The sequence below is a fragment of the Poecilia reticulata genome, linkage group LG23, assembly GCF_000633615.1.
Source record: "Poecilia reticulata strain Guanapo linkage group LG23, Guppy_female_1.0+MT, whole genome shotgun sequence".
NCBI lineage: Eukaryota > Metazoa > Chordata > Actinopteri > Cyprinodontiformes > Poeciliidae > Poecilia > Poecilia reticulata.
Window position 1 is genome coordinate 17149914 of NC_024353.1, and position 23197 is coordinate 17173110.

Genomic DNA, 23197 nt, shown 5'->3' on the forward strand with positions numbered 1-23197 from the left:
AATTTTTTACTTTAGTCCAATGTAAATTTGTAATTTTCTGAGAAACAGAATTTGGATTGTAGTATATTTCATTCTTTTCTACTATTATGTAGCAGGAATAACTACATAATCAAAAAAGTGTGATGTAAAGTAACTTCTAGCCTGACGTTAACAGAGGCCCTGCCTCCAGCAAGCAACAGCTACTCAACACTCCAGACCCTCAGAACGAAGCAAAGCGCAGAACTAGGGGCTGGTTTTTACCAAGCTAGGTTACTTCTATTATAGGAACAAATAAATGCATGCGGAATGAAATAAGTTTATTAAAACAGCTTTGAAGTGTAAATTTTGTAACCCTTGATACATTTGGTGACCACCTGAGCTATTTAACAATTTATGAGTTGAACAGGCCTTAGCAAGAATATGAGTTTTATTCTTGCTAATGTAGATGCAGGCAATAGATGTCTCTCCTTGACTGCCTGAGCTCCACGCTGGCAGCTCACAGTGAACCCATTTAACATGGCAGTTGTGCAAAGGAACAAACAGCAGAAGAAAGCTGGGCAGACGGAGCTGAGAGGTGCCTTTTGTTGCTGACAGTTGTAAAACCACAGGGGGTCTTCAAGCCTCAGACACCCCCCAGAGTTTGGGTTTTGTTCTCAAGGATCTGATTTTCTATGAGCCCCTATTATTAAAGGGTTTAATAGAATGTTTTCAATTTTAATTTCAGCCTTAGCTGTACATGTGTTTTTAGGCTTATGACAGCTGAATATGACTGATTTAGAAACTGGATCTTGGTCCCTGTTTTTGACATCTTAGGTGTTTCACACTGAAAACTGAGCTTGATTTCAAGTAGTAAGTTTGGCTGTACAGCCCTTAGACATCTGGTTAAAATACACATTACATATTACCACAACAGACTTCCAAATATCACTTAACTGGTAGATGGAGCTTTTTGTTTAGAGCTAGATGAAGTGAGGGGGTTAAAACAAAGTGCAATAAAAAGCTTTCTGATTTATCATCAACTGAAATGAGATCACCTGCTTTCCCCCTCAGTGTTAGTCACCAAGCCATGACATCAGGCATACATGGACTCACTTTGAAATCAGAAAGCTAACTTAATAAGGTTATATAACTTGGATTCAGGAGCCTGTGTGACATTTTCATCACACAGTTATTGTCAGCAGCAGAATCCAGATCAATTTTTGAGTGTCCTAATAAAGCTCTGTAAACGTCTGATGTCATTAAATTTAATTTGAAACCAGATATTATTTTGCTCTTCATTCTGTAGGCCAAATGTGTGAATAATGTGATTATTCCCCATTGATTTTGAAATCAGCTAAAGTTATTATCGTTAAATAATGGGGGTGAGGCTGTTCTTGACCTCCCTGTTTATGGGACTCATACAGATGATTCATAGTTATTATCCCACCAACATTATTTGTCCCATTCATTTATTTTTTTTTTTTTGTCAGAAAACGTTAATATGATTTGCATTGTTTATGGGGAGCTGCACCAACGAACAATAAAATATACATTTCTGCTTTTATTTTTAATGATGTCTGTTTTCGTCCTCCATACAAGGGCGAAGTCTGCAGAGCACCGTCAGTTCGGCAGACTTCCCATCCAGTCTCTGTCCTCTGACAGCTAACTTCCTTATTGATCAGCAGCATCAAACTGCTGCTTCACTCCTGCCGGTGCCCGCAGCATCTCGGGCCGTCCGGGACGCGCACCGCCCGCCACGAGCGCGCGCGGTGCGCCATCACAGGAGAGGTCCCTTTAAGTTTCAGCTGAGTGAGACCTTGGTGTGTCACATGGACATGATATAATGAAAAGGCAGGAGCGCTGCGCCGGAGAGCGCACTAAGTTCTCAGCTGATGGAGAACGGGGCGGAAATGTACGCAGTCATTCTGCTGTCAGTGCGAACGGGAGGAGCGAGCGTGGCCGAACCTAACCGAACCGGGCCGGACCGCGGGCGGACATGGGATGGGACTGCACCTTCGCACCCAGTAAAAAACAGAGAGCGGGCCCGGAAAGGAGGAGCAGCCTTCAACGTGAGTGAAGTTATTTGTCATTGCTGCGCTGCCGCAGGTGCGTCTGCGCGCCGCTACACTGCTGTAGGGACAGCCTACATCTGTCGGCTTGCGCTCTCTCTCTCTCTCTCTCTCTCTCTCTCTCTCTCTCTCTCTCTCTCTCTCTCTCTCTCTCTGTCTCTCTCTCTTACAGTTTTCAGGGAAATGCGCAGTCATCCTGCGGGACAAGAGCTTTTATAGTGCTACACACTGACCACATGAGTGTGTGTTGTCGCTGTGGTCGCCAGTGTCCGCATTCCAGGTGCTGTTGCGCAGATAGAAATTGAACTTGGAGTAAACAACTGGGGAGGGGGGAAGCGGGAGGGGGAGCGTTTCACTGAAGAGCTCCGAGGCGACGCTTGTGGCTGGACTGGAAACATCCTGCGACTCGCTACCAGCGTCAGCTCCCGAAAACTAACAACACGCCGCTGTCTCCACTTAGAATGAATGGCTGAGGCGGATACAGGGATTACATGTGTCATCTTTTTAGTTGTCAACCAGGGCCGTCGGAAACACTTTTAAAGGGACAGCCGCTCAAAGCTGAAATGGTTTAAATGCAACACAACCAGAGGAATTGAATTTTCCCTGTATTAAATGATAATAAAAAAACGCTAGATGATTCATTATGCAATGTAATATATTCAAGCAATTATTTCTTTTAACTTTTCCGACGATAGCTTAGTGATAGGATCATGTTTCTGGACGTAAAATTGTCCCCGAAAAATGTTGCAATAAATGCAATAAATGTAGTCGTTTGTGACCATTTTTAACTAATGCATTGCTAAAGCCATAATAATTCAGATGCATCCTCTCACAGATCGATAAACTTTAATTTCCAAGGAACATTTAACTCTGTAACTGGAAGACATTTTGAATATTCGAAATAAATGAACAAAACAACAGAAACAATAAATTAAATGCGTAACAAAATAAAATTTGTCTTCAGAACATATTAGGCTCAGACAGTTAAAAGATGTAAAATTACCAGCTAGGACTTAAATAAATAGATTAATTAAACATAAACAAATAAAAGTTCAAATTAACTACTTTGTGCTGCGTGTCAATGTTTGCACCTTTTTTTTCAAACGCTTCTTAAAGGGCAGCATCTTTCTTCAGCAGATAAAGCTCATTCCTAATGACCTGGGTTTATTAACCTGAACTGGTTAGCTGAAGCCAGGCTGCTGTGACTTTTCATATTTACATTTTGTACGTTGACTCAGCTCTTTCTTCGTCATGACCAACCAAAGCAGTGATGGCGTTAACACTGACAAAGCATCTGTTGAAGTTGGAAACAAAACCAAAAGCGGTTTCTGTTTCTGCTCAGATGAATAGAGTTTTCCTCCCAAAACTCCTGCTGCGCACTGCAGTCAGCTGGCTGAAAGAAGCCTGCTGTTTTTATTTTGTCCTGTCACTCTGACATGAGATTCACTTGGCTGTTTGGAAATATTGAAGGTGGCAACAAAAACAAACAGCGCCATCCATGACTGCTAGGGAAGTGCTCCTTAAAATCTACAGCTTGAGAGCCACAAGACGGTTGTGCAACGTACACAATCAAACTAAATACTTTCACCTAAACACACTCACAACTGTGAAATTGTGTGCTATTAGCTTTTTCATCCAGGGCAGATATTACATAACTCTGCACCATCAGGGCATCGCGAAGCTCTGACAGCATATTTTCTCAGAATGCATTACATTAACACAGTGACGACGTTCAGCCATCTGATTCTCCAGTGTTTCGTGCTCTGGCTGCTCGTTCTGCAGCAGAAGCTCTGTGGTTTGCATCACCTCTGCCCCTGCACACTGGTTTATGTTTTTCATCATTTGAATGTCGTTCCCCTCGTAAACAAATCCACAGCTGTGTCCTGACAAGCCTGAGTGAGGCAGAACACGAGCGCCGGCGCCCCTCCAGCCCTTATAACGTTAACAATAATCATTCAGTAACAACCATTGACCAGTTAATCCTGCTATGTTAGATCTTATTAGGGAGGGAAATCCATCATGCTTGTGAAGCAAACTTTCACACCTCTAGAGGCTTTCACTTCCTCTCTCAGCAGCATTGTTTGGGAATATTAAACATGCAGAAAGCCAGCAATCTGCCCAGAATTCAGATTACTGACATGTTTGGAATGGCTGGAGTGTTTCAGCGGAGTCTAGAAGCAACGAGCCTCTGCCTGTTTGACTTACTTGTGTTCCTGTTTATCTGTGTGTGTTTTTGTGGCTACTTGCTTGTGCTAACTGATCACAGACTTTCCAATCTGCGTCACAGACTGTGCAGCGCGCTGCTTCAGTGTTTGCTTCCCTATTGTCTTAGCAAATAGAGCTTTTATGTTTGAATGTAGATGGACATATGAGGTTTTGTTATCTCCTCTGCTCTGTTGAATGTCAAATGGGGCTTTACTTTGTTGTAGTTATTTAAGTCATGATTGGAAAATATGAGAGTGAGGAAAATTATATAATGGGTTCCTGAACTTTTTCATTCCAGATACAGTAAGTGCTTTCATAGTTGTTCTCATGTTGATCTTAAATTTTTCTTCATATTTTTCTTCTGAGATTAAAGCTTCCATCTTTGTCTGAAAACAATGTTTACACTGACAGGCAAAAGATTGTTGTACTTTAAACATTATTTTTGCCATATTGTTTTTGACCAGATCAACAAACTTTTGACTTTTTAAATGACTTGTTCATATATTCCAACATTGTTGATTATTCTTGCAGCTCTTTTCTGTATTTTCCACAAGTTCTGCTTTATATGCCAAACATATATACATTATCCCAGATAGGCTGCAGTAAGAAAGAAAGAAAAGTATTTGGAATCAATATTGATTGATATGTACTTACTTTACCTTATCTGTAATTAAAATATTCCTGTATATATGTTGTTTCCAAACTGATATGATTTTCATACCCAAAAAACATATTTTCGCAAACTCTTTTCTTGGTCTTCGGTTTGGCCAAAGAATTGCATCTTTAAATTCCGCTGCTCTGCTGTTGAATAGACAGAAGAAAAAAACATTTATTTGGACTCCTGAACATAAATTAGACTTAATTTGAGTTTTTCTGGTTATTCTGAGTTTTGGATGCGACATTTTCTTTGTTTTTTAAAGAATAATTATAATAATATAGGTTTGTTTACATTAACTTCTGGATAAATTGTTGCCATTTCTGTCTTAGATTTTTTTTTAGATTCTTTATTTCCTTTTAACTCTTCTTCCAGTTTGTTTTTAAAGTCTGTTTGGCTGTGAACACAACAGTTTGACCTCAGTCACATGAAATAAGTCTAGATTTTGCTATAATTGTTTTTGATTTTTTTCTTGGGATTTGAAAAAAAAACAATTATATTTTACATTTAATTCTGTTAACTGTGCTGACAGTAAATTAACTTTTTTTTATTAAACCATGTCACTGATTTATGTTTCTTGTGTAATCATCTCCACAAATCAAACTATTTGTGTGTCATATGCAAAAACAAATCACTTTTTATTTTGAAAATATCATTAATATAAAGAATAAACATATTGGGACCCAATACTGACCCCTGGGAATCCCCTCAGGAAATGTCTAAAGAATGTGATTCATTCTCCATTTTCACTAATTTGTTTTTTTTTAGAAACTTTTTTCTCCAGTTTAGTGTTTTTTTCTCCTTTAAATGTTTCAGTTCAACACATTTTAATGAAAGACAGATCTTGTCAAAATAACAACTTAAGTTTCCGAAGTCAACCCAACCTTTAAAATGTAATGTCCAATCCCACGGGATTTAGTTAATTATGAATAACTGCAGGGCTTTTCTAAACATATTTTGTTACATCTGAGTTCAGTTAAACTTGTCAAACCCAGGTTTGACTACTACCAGACTGCTAGAATCTAGAACAAACAGAAATTCTCTGATCGCATGAAGTAGGCTGAAAGATCTCAAAAACCAGCACATCACGGTCCAGCCTCAGGAAGTTCAGCAAGGTAACTGGCATTGAACAGTCTGGAAAAGGCAATAAAGCTAATCCTAAACCACCATAAGAGTTATTATACAAAAGGAGAAATTATGGGACAGTATAGAACAGACCCAGGAGTGGACAACCAATCAGAGTTACTCAATGACTCATCTACAATAGACCATCTCAGAATAGCAAAAGTAAACATCTTGAATCGAGATGGCCTGATCATAAAGATTCTTTATGGTCTCTCAGGCTCTGATAAAATTGTTCTGTTCTATACAATGTTTTGGAGGGTGTGTGTCCTATTCCAACAGACATAAAGCTAACATTGCATTTCAAAAGAAGAACATCACATCTAAAGTAGATCATGGTTTTGGCAGTGTGATCTGGGACTGCTTTCCTGTTTGAATAGTGATGGAGCCATGCTTTCTGCTCTCTACCAGAAAATCCTGGTTTAATGCCTGGTTCACACAGCATGATTTCAAAATTGTTGACCAATTTTCAAAACCAGAGACCCCACACTGCGATACAATATTCTTAGGTAAGAGGTTTTGTCACAGAATGTGTGGATGGCAGGAGGAACACACTACCTACACACAATCTAATTTCACTCACCAACATTCAGATGTCAGATGGGAAATCTCACAAAACCTCTCAAAACCAAACTAGAGTTCAGAGCAAACAAACATGGCCGACTGGGTAGAACCAGTGATAATAGTTTGTGGTAATACAAAAAACAAAACAATACGAAAACATCTCTGCTGCTGCCAGAAAGCCTCCACCAGACTTTCTGTTGCACCATGGCCGTCGTTTTGTCTTGTTTATTTTCGATTCCCCGCCATGTTACACCTTTATTAAATCAACATTTGAAGGCTGCATTTTTTTATGTTTTCAGGTTCTCTTTGATACTAAAATCAGTTTGATGATAGAAAACATGATGAAAAGGCAAAAATACAGCACAGTAGTGTTCTTACAGCGCTGTCTTGCTCTCGTCAAAAACGCTCCCTCTCCAGTTCTTTATAAAACAACGTTATTAAAAACTCATGAGAGAATGAGGCTGTTTTTTTCTCTGAATAATTAAAACGAATGGTTCCCACTTCATTTTTGTGTGTGCTATTGGAGCTCAAAGAGCCAGCTGTGAAAGTAGAATTTCCGCTGGGTTTGTGTGGTCATAATTAGCAGCAGCCATGTGACTGAGTGTTTTTGTACATGTGCCTTTGAGCTCATATGTCAGAGCCGCCTGTGTGCAGGGGCGTGTTTGTGTTTACATGACAGGCGACTGGGAGGGGAAGTGACGCAGGAGGCAGCGCAGGGCTGACATTACACTGCTGCAGAGCAAGGGAGACGGATATAAGGCGAGGAGAAGAAAGAAATGAACCAAAGGAACTAATGAGCGGACCGCTTTCTTGGTTACTGAGGTCGTTGACCTTCTGCAGCTGCTGGACCTGTCGTGAACAAAGCAGTAAAAATGACGGTGCAAGTTGAACGACAGCACGTTTTGATTATGAAACATGTTTACCCACCACTGTGTGTAGCAGTAGTGACACACACAGGCGTTTGTTTGTCCAGCTTAGCCTCTTCTAACACGGACTATCTATTTTTTGGCTGACCGCCCTCTCTGGCTGGAGGAGACTTCCAATTTCATAACAGCTCCACTCCTCAAATATTTCCTGGGTGAACTTTAGCCTCAATTGAGGAAGGCTAGTGGCTTGAGGAGGACGGTCTCTTGAGACATTTTGTCGAAGGTTCAGTGGGCTGTCTAATAATCTGTAGTATCTGAGAGTAATGTTGGAGGAACAATCTCCTGAAAATGAGAGTGATCTATTTCAAGGATTTGTTTCATTTCCATTTGATCATTATGGCTTACAGTTATTAAAAACCAATTAACTCGACTCTAACATGAGGCCAGTGTGGCATCTAGTAGTGGTGTATAATCATCTTATTTGATTATTATAAATCAAATAATATATTATATGACATATATTTTTATGTCCTGTTGACTGACAAACTACTATACATTCATGCAAAAAAAAGAAGTTCAGTCTATTTCTCAGCAACTTAACAAGAATAGGTCATAGACAAATCGGAAATATAACCCAGAGCAGGGTGAATGTTTCACCAATCAAACTAACCCATATTCACATGTATTTACTGAAGAGGAACACAAAGCAACAAATTGATTAGGCATTGTTGTCAAATGCTACAGTTGTAAAAAATAAAGTTTTTAAAACTAAAATTTTCTGCTATGGCCATAACAGTCATGAGGAAGACTGTTAACATAACGGTTCTCTGGCTAACAGCTGTCACTGTATGTAGGACTGGGATTGAGTTTGGTACAGTTTAGGACTTAGGGTTCTGTGGTCTTATATTTGGTTATTTTTGTGTTCATGTTAAGAAATTTAGTGTCACCTGTGCCCAGAACGTTCAGTTTGTTCTGGGGAAATGTGAATGCATAATCGAACTTTGATGAGGATCAAAGAGGCGAACTCTGGTTCCCCTGTAAAACCTTGGTCTCGGTTCGGTCAAAGTGAACCAGTCCATTTGGTTTGAATTTCTCAAAGAACTCAGTAGAAAAAAACATACATCTTCTGTTAATTCTGTTAATCCTCTTTAAATTCTGTGTGATTGTGGCGATGTGTCCTTGTGTGCCTCTGTGTTGCACTGCGTGGGACCTCCATGGCAAGTTTAAAATAAGCCCCTCTTGCACCTCAAGTCAGGGTTTGGGTGATTCACGTTTTAAAGAAAGCCAAGACAGTGGGCTGCGCCAAGTTGATCCCAAGTTACCTCAGTACCTTGAGCCATTTCTTTAGATATGGATGTGAGATAATTTGGTCTTATCCTGTTTGACACCGTACTTTGGATGTTGATCCACCCATTCTTGTTACAGATATCTGCACTGCTTTTATTAATATTTACTTCCCTTTTTTGCAGATAGTTTTGGTTCCACCTGGACACTAAACTGCTCAATAGGTTAGGAGCTATCAGTTAGCTGGAGTCTACTACAACGTTGTTAAGTAGGCCAAAGGCATGAGGGAGTCACAAGAACCAATGCAGCTATGCTACTCATTCTATAGTGGCTTTGATGAGAACAGGACAAAGCCCCTAAAACGCATCATGTATCCTACGGTGCATCAATCTGTGTGTGGTGTTCAAAATGGTCAATTCCGTCCATCCAGAACCAACACTGACCTTTTCTGGAACAAACAAGTGATGCTCTCCAAGCAGATGGCCAGCTTTTAGCTCTTTCTTGAAACCACAGATCACCACAAACAGCAGCAGAGCACTGACATCTGTTGGCAACCTGACACCTCTCACCTCCTCCTACCCTAATTCTTGGTTTTCAGGCTCTGTGTTGTCAGAAATGGAGTCTCTGGGCGTGAATGGAAACAGACTGGGAAGGAAAGGATGGATAAAGGCTAAAAAAACAATTACTGAACTATTTGTCAGTGTCAGTGATAGAGCTGAGTCTGCTGGTCATTTCAGTGATGTCCTCTATCGTTTTTAAAGGGAAATCTTTAGTTTTTCTCCCAACTGCTACTAAATGTAATGGACCAACTGTGTCTCTGTGTGTATTGGGTTCAAAAGGTATTAATACCAGTTGAACATTTTTGCATTTTGTATTTTTGTTCTTGCTTTGGGACAGTTATGATTTAAAGAGAAGATTACCAATACTTGCCAGAAACTGGTTGTGTCATCCAGAACATGTTGCTATGGATTGTTGCCTGTAAATCGAACTGTTATCATGTCATGACATTCATGAGACTGTCACTCAGCAATGGTTTTCAGTCAGAGGCTTCTTCTAATTAGCAGAGATGCTTCCTGTCCCCAGCATGACTATCCACAGCGACTCTTTGAATACTCTTGAGTTACAACAATGTTTAATTTCCTTTAGGGATAATTTTTTTTTTTTTTATTGAATTGAATTACAAACACAAATGTCTTTTTTATTGGAATTTTATGTAACAGACCATATTTGGGAAATGGCTTCATTTCCCAAATATGGACAGAAGATAGTCAACATTTGAACTACCTCTTGTTCAAATACGAAATGGAAGGAAAAAGTATGCATGTTTCTTTTTATTAATTAAAAACTAAATGCACATATAGCCCAATGTCAGACTGAATTGTTATGCTCTGCTACAAGGCTATTCAATCCAGTTGTCAACGGCCATTGTTCTGCAACTTTAAGATGATAAATCAAATGGCTGAATTACTTCCTAAGTATGGAGACAGGCTCTCCAGACTTCTGCCAACGACCTGAATATTTGACTCAGGTGTTTGTACAGGATTAAAGTTGAATACCTTCAAATAGACCACTATGTGTAGGTCTATCACACACAATCTCAATAGAATCCATCATAGTTCATGGTGTGTCTATCGTGGCACCGTAGTTTGCTCCGGGGCTGTATCGTGCCAAAGCGTTGTCTTTGGTTGCTGCGTTTTCACAACAACAACACACAGAACGATTGCTTTCTCAGAAAATCTCTTGATGTGGGCCATGTGTTTCTTAGACCCAGAAATACACAAAAGGATACGTACAACTTCTTCATCTTCTGTCAACCACTTCCTCTTGTGTACGTTGATGAGCGGTGCAACAACTCCCGTCTTCCTTAAGGGTTTTTTACGTCATGCTGACTGTCCTAGATTGAGCTGAGAAACTGACCTGGGATACTTGCCATTTATAGCTCTTTTCCTGTGCCTCTCCCTGATGTAACAGCAAGAGACGAGTTTCCCTGAAAGGAGCTCTGCCCTTTCCAAGATACAGAACAATAGAAACTGCTTTTAGAAGCAAGGCCAGCTTTTTTTGCTGGGCTCTCCGTCATTGAAAAGTAAAATGTTATCGCCTACAGATGGGGCCTCTGCTGCCCATTCTAGTTGGACTTTTAGTCCTTAAGCAAATACAATTGAAACTAGAAGGTTACGTAAATTGTGTGAAAAGGAAAAAAAAAATTGTTTCACATTCTCTGACTTTAAATTAGACCCACTTCCTGTTTTGGGATGGCATCCTATGTCTTGTAAACTTCTTCCTTTTTATCCAAATATATTGATTGTTATAGCCAATCACAATATTCTTCCTGATGAGACCAAAAACAAAGATATTTAGCTGTTTCTATTGACCATAAAATTGTACAAATTGGAATGAATAGATAAAAATGGATTGCTTAATGAAACATTTCATGTTTCAATAAAATCAAATGTTTTTGCACTTGGATTAGGTGGTTTTGCAGCCATATTGAAATTGGTGTATTTTGCAAAATTGCAGCGGAAATGCTTTTTTTTTTTGCATCTTATTGGTTTGCATACAGCAGCAACTCACCTGTTTACAAGCACTGGCCTCCCTGGGCAGCTGGCTCTCAGCATCACACTTCATCAAAAGTTGAGTTTGTCATTCAAAAGTGTTGAATCCATAACTCTTCTGTGAAATCACTGACTAAAATTTGTATGCATACATGCATACATGTACGTACGTACGCACACACGCACGCACGCAAACGCGCGCACACACACACACACACACRCACRCACRCACRCACRCACRCACACACACACACACACACACACACACACACACACAYACACACATACATAGCTGCACCCATGTAAAAGGAGCTTGTTGCTTCACTGCGTCAGTGAGATGTCAGCGGCTCCTCTGATGGCTGCTGATGAAATATTAATAGACTGTTCCCAGACAATAAAAACCACATAAAATCATTACAATTCTCCATATTTCTTATCTAGATGTTTGATCCATTATTGAAAATATTTCCTATTCGATGCACTGAATTTATTTTAGGGATGCAGTGATGTGATATGAAAATGTTTTTCAAATACTTGATATTTGTATTAGGGTGAAAACTGGTATTCACACATTTCTATACCTTTTGAAGCCATGAAAACATTTTTGACATGTTGACATTTCTTCTCTGCTTCAGTTAAACACCACACCGTCCTGCACTGCATGACACTCACTGTTATACGCTAAAGCAAACACCACAAGGCCAACTCCTCCCCTTCCGTCTCAAGCACATGCACACAGCAATGTTATGGAAATAAACGCTGGCTGTTAATATTGGCCCAGTTTTACTCAATGATACCGATATGTTGAAAATATTCTAACGTACGCCGATGCTAATCACAACATATTGTGCATTCCTTGGATTGATTTTATTATTTTTTAATTTGTTCATTCGAAGCAAATAAAATATTCAAATAAATGAACAATTTTACTGGGCCTAAATCCTTTAACATTATAAAATATGTAGATAAAAGTATGACACTTAGGGAGAAAACATAACACAACTTGTGGGTGTTTAGAGCTGAACTGTTGTTCTCTGTAGGTTACTTACTTATCAGATGTGTTTATATTTCCAGTTATAAAGATGGAGTCATAATCACGTTCATGCAAATTATTAAGACCAGCAGCTGAAATCTTTCAAGTGATTCCTTTGACTTCACACTAAAAGCTTTATATTTGTCTCTCCTTGCATGCTTCCCTCTCTGTCTAGTCTGTAATTCCTCTCCACTATGCTCCTTGCATCGTTTCCATGGCAGCGCTTGGCTCTCGGTTACATAATAGCTGTGTGTTTGTGTGTTCGTGCTTGTGAGTGGCCCTAGCCTGGGGAAATCAAACACACAGCTTTCAGAAGTGAGTGTGCTACTATTAGGGTTTACGTTTTCGGCACCCGGGGGGATAAATATACCCCGCTGTGTGTGTTTCTTCTTGTTTCTCCCCCACCTGCTATGTGTTTTACCACCACTAGATGGGAACGACGTGCAAAAAAGTAACACTAAGTGTTCGTTCTGACTCATTTGGGCAGTGTAAGGTACTAACTGTGTACGTTTTAAGAGCTAATCATCACACATGGCTGGTCTTCTACCCCTTCATTGCACCTATAAAGATATATGTGTGTGTGTGTGTGTGTGTGTGTGTATGCCTAGTCTTATCTGTGGTGCTGTGGATGATGTAATTGTGAGCTGGAGGTGTGTGAGGATGTTAAACAGAAGCTTCATGCGTACTTTGAGCCGTGGCCTCAGATGATCGCTGACGGAACTGGGCAGACCATGACAGAGGGAGGATGCTTATTTCAATTAACACCATGTCAAGGAGTGTTCCCCTGCTGTGGAGTGGCCTTAATTAAGCTCATTTTAAATTTATGAGTCAGAAAGCAATGATAAACGAAAGAAGTACATGAAGACTTTTCTCTGCTGCTCAACTGAGGAATCATCATGAAAACTGTCTCAAAGATGCTGTGTGTGCAGATTTCTCTCCTAGCACCTCAGTCAGGCTTTACAAGTAAAATAAAATAAAATAGACGATGAAGAAGAAATTAGACTCATGGGAGGTTATCAAGTTTATCTGCATCCGTGGATGTTACAGTAGGAAGCAGCTCTGATTTTAAAGGGATTCTAGTTCCTTTCAGTTCTAAAAGGGCTCATCTAAAGTTTTTATTTCAAATGTTGCAACAAATTATTATTTTATTTTTTTTGTTGTTGTTTTGTTTTGTTTTTTTTTTTAATTCTGGGAAAAAATCTGAAAAGTATGGCATAAAAAGTCCCTTTTGTCTGATATCCCTCAATAGAAAGCAATACGGCCATTTGTCTTTCAGAAACCATCCACTGAGAGTTTTAATCCCTTTCTCCATTGTCAAATCTCACTCCAACTAGTGAAAGTCTGGTTAAGTTCGTTAAGTTCTAGCCAAGTTGGGTGTGTCTCCACTGGCAGTTTGTTCCTCACTGTTATGTGGGTGTGAACATGGGCGGACCGTAAATGCACAGGAGCTGTGGTTGATACTCCGATGATGTCATGTTGCGCGTGTACCCTTAAGCGGTCAGTTTCTCTGAAGTCTCTCTGCGTATTTGTTCGTCGTAGGTTGCGCCGCCCGGTTGGCTCCTCACGCGCTCTTCCACAGGTCCCGTCTTCGCTCATCTTGTGATGTAAATCCACAAACCAATCCAGGGATGCAGTCTGCTGCCAATCAAATCAATTGTGAACAATATCCACTAGCTCCGGCTAGCTTCCAAAAAATGCAGAGGAGTCACGCAGGATCTGCAAATCAAGACAAATATGAATGGAACTGGCAACATATAACACATTAAAATACAAAAGTTTAATTGATCATGAATAGCAAGAGTTTTGGTTGAAGGTGAATATTTTTTTTCTTTCCAGTGTAATATTAATGAAACTTGGAAGTGAGATGTTTATTAGATTTGGAATCACTTTCTTATTGAAGAGTGACAGGGATGGCAGTGACCTGGGAAGGCGCCATGTGGGAGGAGACAGTAAGAGACAAGGCAGCATGCAGCCAGAGTTGATCAGTGAAAAGCAGATGAAAACTTCTCAACTCTGTCCCCTGATCTCGCTGAACGACCGGCTGTCTGACTTGACCTTGATCTGCATGTCTTTTTCTGACTCAGTCCACTCAAAAAGGAAGAAGCTCTGTCTTTTATGTCGTGCTTCCATGGCAACCACACAGGCAGGTCAGGTGCCATTGAAGCATACAGAAGCCATTTCCTAATAAACTGGCTTTTATTATCTAGCTGAGTGTTTGCTCGCCCTTAGACGATGACGGCTCTCATTTCCACCAACAGCTAATTCACTTTTCTTTCCCAAGAATAAACTAGATTCAAAGTTTTTTTTTTTTTTTTTTTTTTTGTTTTTGTTTTGTTTTTTGGTTTTTCACAACAAATCAAAAGAAAACTGAACTGTTGGCATCAGCTGCCTCTTTACACATTTACGCAGAAGATGATAAAACCAGTTTGAGGCTAATGTTAGCCTGACTCAGGTCTTATTTTCATGATTGGTCAAAAAAGACACACTTATATGAGAATGAGAGTCACATACACTGTAAAAAAACACAAATAATATATTTTTTCCTTGGCTGAATGTCCAAACAGTTCAGGAAGGAGACAAGGTTTGTGTCTCAGAGATGATCCCGTGTTGCTGGAAAATGCATGACAGTGTGAGAATCCCACTATCCACAGTGAACCGAGTCCTGTATCAATATGGACTGAAGGCCACTCAGTGATGAAGACTTGAGTGTTTCCTGGTGTGAATCATTTCCCCCATTTATAAAAAGTGAGTGATTTTTAATTTTCCCACATCCTGTCTTGTTCCTGTGAATTTTTTGTCTCTAACTTGTGTGATTTGGACTTGAACAGTGCTATCCCAGTCCAACATGTGTGACTCAAGATGCCTTTATTCACACATACTGGATTGTGCACAGTATATGTTCAGCGTTAGCATTTATTTCAAAGGATTTCAACAATCAAGGTGATATAAGACAAAGGTGATCTTACTTAGGTACTTAGGTTCTGTTCTTAAGATTAAGAACAGTAAAGGGTAAACTTTCATGCATACATATGCATGGAAGTTCCTTTTTGTTTGAAGTTGCTGACTTCAAACATCACTTTTATTTTGCCATGTGTTTCGGGTTTTGAATTTAAAATTCTGTGCAATAAGTAAAAACCAATAAATTGGGCAGTACGGGTCGGTGAGGTGTGGTCTGCTACTTTGTGGTCCGGTACATTCAGTAGAGCGTTTGCACCAATAGGTGGGCTCTCATGGGCAGGCGGTGGGAACTCAACACATAATGATGCCCCACGTCATACTTGTGCAACAACAAGCTAGTATGTTCTGCTTATCCAACCAGTGACATTTTTCTTTCCCCCCAATCAATGTTCTGTGTTGCGTGACGCCTCCACACTAACGCTATGGTTTTATGGACCTACAGCTGAAGGAGAAATGATGCAGTACTGGTCAGCTTTATGGGCCACTTTTACAGTGGAAACAGACAAATTAGAATAGCAAAGTGTACCAACCAGTGAACACGATGAATTAAACCCAAAAACCCATCTTGGATTGCACATTAACTAAAATCAGCAAAATTTAGATATGTGACTGTTTCGCATTTATTTCGCTGACCCAAATACAGAACCGTTTACAGAGCGCTTATTTTAACAGTGCTCTCTAGAATCTATCAGCTAGATAGATATGTTGATTCTTTCAATGTATTAAAGTGTATCTTTCATCGTAGTCAGTTTGAAACTTGTCCCCAGAACATCTCTAACGGCAGCATTAACCTCTGTGAGCCCGTAATTACTGGTTAAACCACAGCCGTGCTCGCTCCCTACTCTGCTAAATGAAAAAGTACACGAGCTGCTGATGTATCAGCAATCTAAGACCATTATTGAACCTCTTTCACTCAGTTTCACTCTCGCTCATAATGTGTCACTGAGAGGCTTTTATTGTTAATTTATCCCCTTGTGAAACATGAAGGAGGTCTCATTTTGTTTCAGACAACAGCCTGCTTACCGGAAGGTTTTATTTCCCTCTTTGAGAACACAGAATGGTGAAATTGCTCATGTCTACGTATTTAAAATGTGAACACAGAGTAGAAAGTTTCACTTGTAGTCAGTGCTGATGTTGGACACTTTTGGTTTCGTGTTATTACTGAACTAGGGATGTTGGGAGGATGACCTGGAAACACCCAGTTAGCACTTTGAAGTTGAGTTAAATTAAGCCACAACATTATGAATTCTTTTCCTATTTTGAAACCCATTTAATTCACTTATTGCAACCACAGGAAGAATATATCAGTTTCACTAAAGACGTTAAAGCCTTTTTTAGCTGTTTAATACAGTCAGGATTTATTTAGGAATATTTGTCAAGATGGTCATCATCTAATAGATCAATGAGTGATTTTCGATCATGATATTACTGTCTTGTAACGTTGCCAGGAACACTGCTGTTATATTACCATAAGTAATTGAGAGGGAATTTTCTAGCACTATTTTTTTATTGGTCACATAAAATCCCTTAACATTACATTCAAGTTTGTGGTTTTAACAACGTACTTCTGAAAAGTTCTTGTGAATTTGTTGGCTTGCTGTTAAAATGCGTCTTTGTACGTGCAGTTTAATGAAGTCTGTCGAGTGCGGCAGCTATTTTGGTTTGGCTATATTTAACTAGTTTGGTCGTATTCAAATCTTGCGTTCACTTCTTTCAGATATATTGTCAGTTGAATTTCTGTGATGAAGTTTAAGCAGATCTATCCTCGTATCGCTCCGACAGTCCAAATCTGCTTCTGAGTACCAAAGTTTAGCAAAAATGCTAATGAGAGAAATTAACTTTCATGTTCAACAATCAGCAGACTATGTGGAAAAAACTGAGATGTGCATCAAGTACTCACAAGCTGACATGATTCTTTCTGTTGGTGTAACAATCAGACGATCTACTCTGCTCACTAAGCCTTCGAGGTCTGCTTTAAGTTCACTGTTGAGGATAGTTTATAATGTGGCTGTTGGCTTGTGGTGGATTCGTTCAGTTGAGTTGCGAAGCAAGCTCAGCATCAGCATCTAAAGTAATAAGAGAAGCTCTGGACGGCATGTACTTTGTCAGGAGGAAACAGACTGTAATAGGATGGAATGCTTATTGAGAAACTGTTATTCTTTGGGTGTGTCAACATGTAAGGGCTGGATCCTTCTAAGGCTGGTTACGTCACAGAAGTGCAAAAGCTGTCCAACTTCAAAGACTCCTGTAAATGCACCTAACAAACGTCCTTCTTTTCCCGAATTTAAAAGTCTGGAACAGCCCACCCTAATCTGATGAAAACCAGCCCCTAGTTCTACGCTCTGCTTTGTCCAGATTGTCTGGACTCTCGGTTATTGAGAAACGATTGCTTCCTGGACTCCCAGTCACTATGTAAAGCAGCAGTTCAACACTGTGAAGCCTACAGGAAATTGTCTGTGCTGTAAACAACCATCCTGCACTGCGAAGAAGGAAGTGCCATGCTGAATAAGGCAGCTGTTTTCTTCACTTCTAACACTACTACTGCCAAAATATAGGCAGACTTTAATTTTGAAACAGTAAAGAAAATCAACATCACTGTTCACAACTTCTTCTGTTCGCTGATTGGCACTGTGACAAATTCTACCAGAGAAATCAAACTGAATGGGAGAAAGACGATACGGAGAAGTGAAGACTGAGCTCACCTTATCCAAAGGTTCACTTTAGACCAGTGTTTCTCAACCTTTTTTGGCCCAGCGCCCCCTTAGCCTTTATCCGGGTCCCTCACCGCCCCCCACCAAAGAATTTGTGGGCTGCTTTGCACTTATTATTTTATTATTAATATTACTATCACTACTGTAGACGTTTTGATTTTTATGCTTGGTTCTGTATTTACCATCAAAAATAATTTACCAGAGAATAAAAAAGCCATGTGAATAGAAATTATTTTTCACAGGTGTCTAAGAAAAATGCAATGACTTGACATTCAACTTAAAGTTGGTAGGCCTAACAGCAGCCAGAGTGGAAAAAATATTCGTATTCTTTGCCATATTCTAGTTGTTAAATATTCCACAAAATGACCAGATAAAAGATGTAAAACAATGCCAGTTTAAACTTTGATCTATTTGCAAAACGACTGAGCTCTGCAACATTAAAACATGGATAGAACTGTAACTACATTAATCATAGCTCTTCTTCTCTTCAGTGTTTGTCGGTTTCTGGTGGTGCAGCTCTGTGCTGCCTTCAGGAGAATGGGACATCAGATTATCATTCATAAAATTTCACCCACATGGCATTCATTGTGCAAACCTGAACTTTCAGTGGAAAAACAAAAGTTCCAGATCCTTTTAATGTCATACAAATATGAGATAGAAACATGGATTATATCTTTATATAAATCTGTCTAATGAATTATCAGATTAATAGTTTTACTGGACAGAAATTACAAAGAACAAATCTGGTTCTTAATCAAATCTTAATGAGTCAAATTGAAAGTGTGGAAGAAGCTGAAAAATTTAAAATATATCAAATCTAATTAAAAACATAAATAAGTGATAAGTTATTTACTGTTATGGTCTGTAAGATATATTTATTCTCAGTATTAGATGTGGTCTCAACAAACCCATGGCACTGCAACAATATTATTTTACCTTTTATCTGGAAATAGTGTCTTTAATGCCATTCAGTCCTCTGTATTAAGTATTGCTCAAAAGGTCTTGCCATACCAGTTTATTCCTCTGTATTTACTTTAGTTTCTTAGTTTATTCTTGCATTTTGTTTTTCATTCATTTCCATTTAGTTTCCTTTGATTAGTATTATCCTCTCTTGGTTTATTGCTATGTTCACTTTAGTTTCTTTCCTGTTGCTAGATTTATTTGTTCGTTTATTGACGCTCACCACCAGTAATCTTCACTCATCACCTGCTGCGCCACATCATGTGTTGATTTTTCACTGTTCAGCGTTGGATTCTCTGTTTTTATGCCATAATTCATATCTAGTTCATTGCTCCGTTTTATGTTCCGCTTCTCCTGTTTCAGAGTTTTGCACAATGTGCGCCTCATTTTTTTGTTTGTTTTTTTAATTCCCTATGGTGCAAAGCGTTCGGGAAACGTATCCACGGGGAAAAGGCAGACTGACATAAACCTTTTAAAACAACGGAAACAATTGCGGTATTCCGATTATTGAAATTTAAAAGTACTGTGGTACCGTTGTTCTATCACACCCGTTTCATACCGGACCACTTACAGCACCGGTGTTAACGCTATAAAATGAACGCTCTCTATCGTGGTATCACCTGTGGAGGGATTTCTTTATTTAAATGGGTTCATTTTTCAGAGGGATACACAGTGAGGGTATCGTGATTTTAGTAATTACATGTTTGTAAGAGCGATTTTCTGTTAGCCTTCCATGGAAGAGGGCATCCTTCAAACGGAAATAAAACACCTTTCAATATAAGTTGCTGCTTTGACATGATCACAGAACTGCCAAAACATATGTAGCCTACATAAATACCAGACAAAGTGAATCACAGCAATGTCATCAGCCGGTGTAACGCTGAACTGATGCGGTGAAGCTACCAGTAGCAGGAGCGGAGCTGCGCCAAGAAGCTACAAATATTGAATAGAAGAAGAGCTGCCATTGATACAGTTGCAGCCAAGCATGATTTAATGTTACACAATACAATTTTACCAAGTTGCTCAAAGTCTAAACTGGCATTGTTGTGCATATAAGGTGTAAAGTTTACTTTCGACCAAACGCCCCCCTTTTGTAAAAATTTCGCAAGCGCTCCCTGCCGTCCTCTGAACGCCCCCTGGGGGCGGTACCGCCCACGTTGAGAACCGCTACTTTAGACCAAATGGTAGATTTTAGTTTTTCTATCAGTGGTGGACAAATCTGAAGACACAGTGGGACAGGAATACAGTTTTAAATGTTTGTTAAAATCTAGAGGCTCAAAACTTAAAAGCTTTAAAGATGTTGTGTTGTCAGGCTGTAGTATTTTTTTACATATAGGTTTTGTAATTTATATCCTTTATATATTATTTTTATCCATTCATTTAATTATTTAAGTAAGAAAGCATTAAATAATTAAGAAAATAGGAAAACAGCAAGAATTTGAGCTTGTGTTTAGCACCGCCATGGTTGGTAGATGACAGGACCAGGACTTGATTTATAAATCGGCCTTGATGCCACATGTTTGCACATGTACAGCTAACAACAATCACTCCACTATTGCCAACTTAGCCACTTTGTTGCTATATTTGGTGACGTTTCAGACAAAAGAAATTGATATTGGCCAAAATCAGAATTGACATGTCAAGTTTTTTATAGATTGCTCATCGGCTGGAAGACCTTAATGAGACAGGAGGAATATATCTGAACACTAGACCATCCAGTGTCAGTCGCTCACATCCAGCCTGGTTAAGGAAGGATTACGTCCCTGGATTTGGACACATTTTACATATCACTTCTTACTCAGGTGACATTGACAAAATATTCCTTGGATTTCAGTTTGCTTTATGATAAAAATTTCAATTAGATTCTTCTCAAAAATCCCACCAACCCCATCCAACAGCCTATTTTATGTTCCACTGATATTATCTTAGATTGCCTGGATTATCTCTGATCTATATTCTGACGAGCTTCAGAGAACCTGGAGACGATTCTGTGAAGAGTTGAACTGAATGTTCTCATTTTATATACTATAGATCTTTACAAATCAAATGCAGACATCAAAATATGAAAAGTTTATTGAGCTCAGTTTGTTCAACATAAACACATTTTTTCCAGAGGTTACTGCAGTAATGCAGAGTGGCACAGTAACAGTCAGCCTGTGGTTCTGCTGAGCTGGTTCTCCATTGGGTTTGGGTCAGACCTGTTTTTTGTCACTTCAGCACAGTGATGCTGTTTTCACCAAAACAGGTACTGGGTGGACTGGTGCCAAATTCTGTTGGAAAGTTCAATCTGCATCTCTGCACCTGTGGTTATCCCTGCTGCTTTGCACCATTTTCTGGGACATTTTTTCCTTCCACTTGACTTGCTACACATGTGCTCAAATACAGGCACTACAGACAGTTCTTTAGCAAAGACATTTGGTAACTTAACCTCTTTGTGAAGGATGTGCACAAAAAGGGTGGATATTGTCAACAACAATATTCACCCAGCTATCTTCCCTATGATTACACCTATAATATCTCTGTATTAAAAACCCTTTATCTATAGATGTGATATTTGCAGTTATTTGCAGTTTTACTCGTTTTAAATAACATTTCTGCTGGTCTTTTTAATGCACAGATTCACATGCACATTATGTACAGATAAAAATATAAATACTAAGTATATTATACTATACTTTTTATCCAAGGAATGGACAGTCTGATCCGTTCCTTGGATCAGACTGTCTGTATTTTGATGTTGTAATCTTTTCCTTATTGTACAGTAAATTAAAATTATAATATATTTTAAATAACTTTAACTCTTTTTGATCATTTTGTGAGCCCTCATACCTCCATGCTGCTGAATTTCCCTGCTGTGGGACCCATCCATTGTCTGTACACCCTTGTCCCTCACTGGGGTCGGTAGGGTTGCTGGTGTCTATCTCCAGCTGACGTTCCGGGGAAGAGGCAGGGAGCACCCTGGACAGGTCGCCAGTCTGTCGCAGCCCGCTGTGGGACAATAAAGCATATTTCTGTTCTAGTCTGTTGTAATTTCATATCCATTTGCATTAATGCTTCTGGTGAGTTATGACTGAGGTGATCTCTGACTCTTTCTGTGGTAAATTTTTTGAACCCAGTAAATCATGAACTAAGCATCAAAGAAACATCACAGGAAACCCAAAGGTTGTGGAGTTCATTATCTGATTTTGAGCTCTTGTTCTTTAAACTGCTGACTCCTCAGAGAACAGCGCTGCAGCGGCTTCACACACACCTGGGAAGTTTTCTTTTGAATAATCACGAGTGGAATTATTCAACTTTAAGCCGCTGCTCCTCCACGTCGAGAGGAGCCAGTTGAGGTGGCTCGGGCATCTGGTCAGGATGCCTCCTGGACGCCGCCATGGTGAGGTGTTCTGGGCACGTCCCACCGGGAGGAGGCCTCGGGGAAGACCCAGGACACGCTGGAGGGACTATGTCTCTCGGCTGGCCTGGGAACGCCTTGGGGTTCCCCCGGAGCAGCTGGAAGAAGTGGCTGGGGGAGAGGGAAGTCTGGGCCTCCCTTCTGAAGCTGCTGCCCCTGCGACCCGACCCCMGATGGATGGATGGATGGATGGATGGATGGATGGATGGATGGATGGATGGATGGATGGATGGATGGATGGATGGATGGATGGATGGATGGATGGATGGATGGATGGATGGATGGATGGATGATCACGAGTGGAATTATAAAACTTTAAGCATGGTTGCTCCATATTGAGAAGGTGTCTGATTTGCCTGTTTCACCATCAGACTAACGACGGCTCCTAACAAACAGCTTTATCCAAGCAATGGAAGGTTGAGTGGAAGAACAAAGTCTGGCTGAAAATGGTACACAGGCAGAATGAGAAACAAACTCTGTTCTACATTCTGGTGTAGACTACAGCTCTAGGTGTCCCTGAGAGTAAAAATTTAATCTGTTAACTTCTGAAATAAATGAATGCTGACTTTATGATTTATTGAGATGCAGCTGCATGTCTTCCCATTCGCTCTTGTTTCTCTGTAACTGGTATTGGCATCCTGACAGCTTCCTGTAACGCTTTTCATCCATGTCTTTGTTTTTCTTCTTTGTGCCACCTGACATCTAGCTTCCAACTCTGACAGTTTCATCTCTGTGCTGATGTGTAAATCTCACCTTATTGCAGAAAAAAGATTCTAAAACTATGACTAAGTTTAGGATGTTTCTGCCTGACTCCTCCCTGCATAAAGTTTGTTGGTCCTGGTATCGAACGATGATGTGAAAGT

General features: G+C 39.7%; 1 long non-coding RNA gene across 1 annotated transcript in view; it reads left to right on the forward strand.

Moving 5' to 3' along the window:
• Window positions 1–1769: 1769 nt before the first annotated feature.
• LOC103459719 (uncharacterized) overlaps window positions 1770–23197 on the forward strand; it is a 45790-nt gene continuing 24362 nt past the window's right edge. The window contains exon 1 of the long non-coding RNA XR_532799.2: window positions 1770–2027. This is a non-coding gene — a long non-coding RNA (uncharacterized LOC103459719). The remainder of the gene's footprint in view (window positions 2028–23197) is intronic.